The sequence below is a fragment of the Palaemon carinicauda genome, chromosome 35 (genome assembly GCF_036898095.1).
Source record: "Palaemon carinicauda isolate YSFRI2023 chromosome 35, ASM3689809v2, whole genome shotgun sequence".
Classification (NCBI taxonomy): Eukaryota; Metazoa; Arthropoda; class Malacostraca; order Decapoda; family Palaemonidae; genus Palaemon; species Palaemon carinicauda.
Genome location: NC_090759.1, coordinates 51,566,659 through 51,569,158, shown reverse-complemented (window position 1 = coordinate 51,569,158; position 2,500 = coordinate 51,566,659).

The following is a 2,500-nucleotide window of genomic DNA, read 5'->3' as shown; positions in this document are numbered from 1 at the left end:
TATATATATATATATATATATATATATATATATATATATATTGTATATATATATATATATATATATATATTGTATATATATATATATATATATATATATATATATATATATATATATATATATATATATATATATATATACATATACTGTAGTGTGTGTGGAAATTTATGTGTATGTATGATCATGGCCTAAGTAATTTTATCGGGCAACACACATCACATTATTCAGCCTCATATTTCATGTACAGATTAATCTTTTCATAATTCAGAGTTTATGTTTTCGCACTTTACTTTCATCTGGAGTCAGGCTGGCAGACTAAGTATGGTTAATGAGTTTTAATCTTTCGAATCTTAATTAGGCCATAATTAAGCAAGCCCATTTCTTTGTGACTGGTGGGTTTTGCTGGAATGAGATGAAAAGATTTCATATTACGCATAGGAAATCTTGTAATGCAATATTGTTGTTTTAAAATGTTTGGTTTAGATGAAGAAATTATATTTTTCTTAACCTCTTTTTTAAAGAATTTTTAATGTTGTAGATATATATATATATATATATATATATATATATATATATATATATATATATATATATATATATATTTATATATGTATATATATATATATTTTTTTTTTTATATATATTTATATATATATATTATATATATGTGTATGTATGTATGTATATATATATATGTATATATATATGTACATATATATATATATATATATATATATATATATATATATATATATATATATATATATGTATGTATGTATGTATATACCTGTGTCTTGATATTTTATGTACGTTAATATGTATGTACTAGTGTTAAGCGATCTATCAAATATGATCGCTTAATATTTAAATAGATATGCTCACACACGCGTTTGTCTATGTTGGTAATAAGTTTAAACTATGCTAAGTTCTAGGTTTGGTGCTTCATATACGACTCTGTCTGTCTTTCTTAAACACGTACTAATGAAGTGAAATATCAAAATTATATGATCATTATTCGGTCGGTGATCTTAATTACCTCCCTTTCGTAGAAAAAAAAGCCAAGATAATTCGTATTTCGATTGTTTAGTTTGTCACATGTTACATTGGACCTCGGAATAATTTAATACTATCTTCAGGTGGCAGTTTAAGGAAGTTACAAGTGTGCAGCTCAAATAAGACAGTCAGAAGTCATTAGTTTTAAGTAGTTTCAGTTGCCCGAAAGTACCATTTTTATCACCAACCATTTTTACCTTAAACTTCTAATGAAATTCTGGGTGGCTAAAATTCTAGCCTGAGTAAAGGAACGAGGAGTGCTCTCTTGGCTATTGATTGGTCCATTACAAAAACGGTTTTACTGTACCTAAAAGTTAATCTTTTAATTTTTTTTTTTTCATGCATCACGATTATTTTCAAAATATCCTTTGTTCGGCTTTTGTTTTATTGTAGTTTTTGTTATCTGTAGAACTGGCATTTTGTTTCCCAATGATTTTGGGTACTATTTTTTTCACATATTAAGCTTCAGTAATTTATTTGAAGTGTAATTATCTTGGTACTTTTGAACTGTTCAGTTTGTTTTTGTACTTCGAGGGTTCTTATAAGAATAAGCATCTTATTATCATATTGTTTAAGCTAAAGATCATTAATAATAATGATAAAAAAAATTCCTTGATAGGATGCTTTTTTTTATTCAAATACCGATGATCTTCGTAAATGGTAATTAGTTAAGTAAATGCAGTTACACTGGTGGTTGAAACTCACTCTTGACTTTGCGTAAAATTGCTGGGGGAGGCGGGCGGCTTGTTTTAGCAACCCAGTAGAAATTTTAGTATATTCTGACGTATATGTGTACACGCCGGGATGTCTATTATTTTTAATGAGTGTAATGTATTTTCCTTATATTTCTGCATTATGATAAGCTTCTACGGTTAGCTCACCAATACAGACTACAACACCGTGCTGAACACAACACAACACACTCATTTCTTTTATAACCGCAATGAGCTAAGCGAATAGAGACATTTCTCTGAACATCACGGCCTATTAGTAGAGTAGGTGGATTGGGAGAGGAGGGGTTTGTTAGAAAAAAGACGATGGGGGGCGGTGGGGGGTTAGCAGAGGAGTCGGTTTTCCAGCATAGCAAAGTCTACGGTGTGTACTTAGGGAGATGAACTCAAAAGTTGAGTTGTAAAGCGACGTGGTGGAAAATTGCACGATTAAGAGAGTAAACATATGACTAAGTAGTGGAGCTGGGGAATAGTTTGAGAGAGAGAGAGAGAGAGAGAGAGAGAGAGAGAGAGAGAGAGAGAGAGAGAGAGAGAGAGAGAGAGAGAGAGAATATTACTTATTTCTTACATCACTAAACTTTTGATGAATGATTCCTTAAAGACTTTGGATTGAATAGATAATATAATAAACTTTACCTCTGGCCTTTACTATTGTGATACTTTAACCCGTATAATTTTCTTTAATTGTTCTGAAGTAATGTATGACCAATTATTCG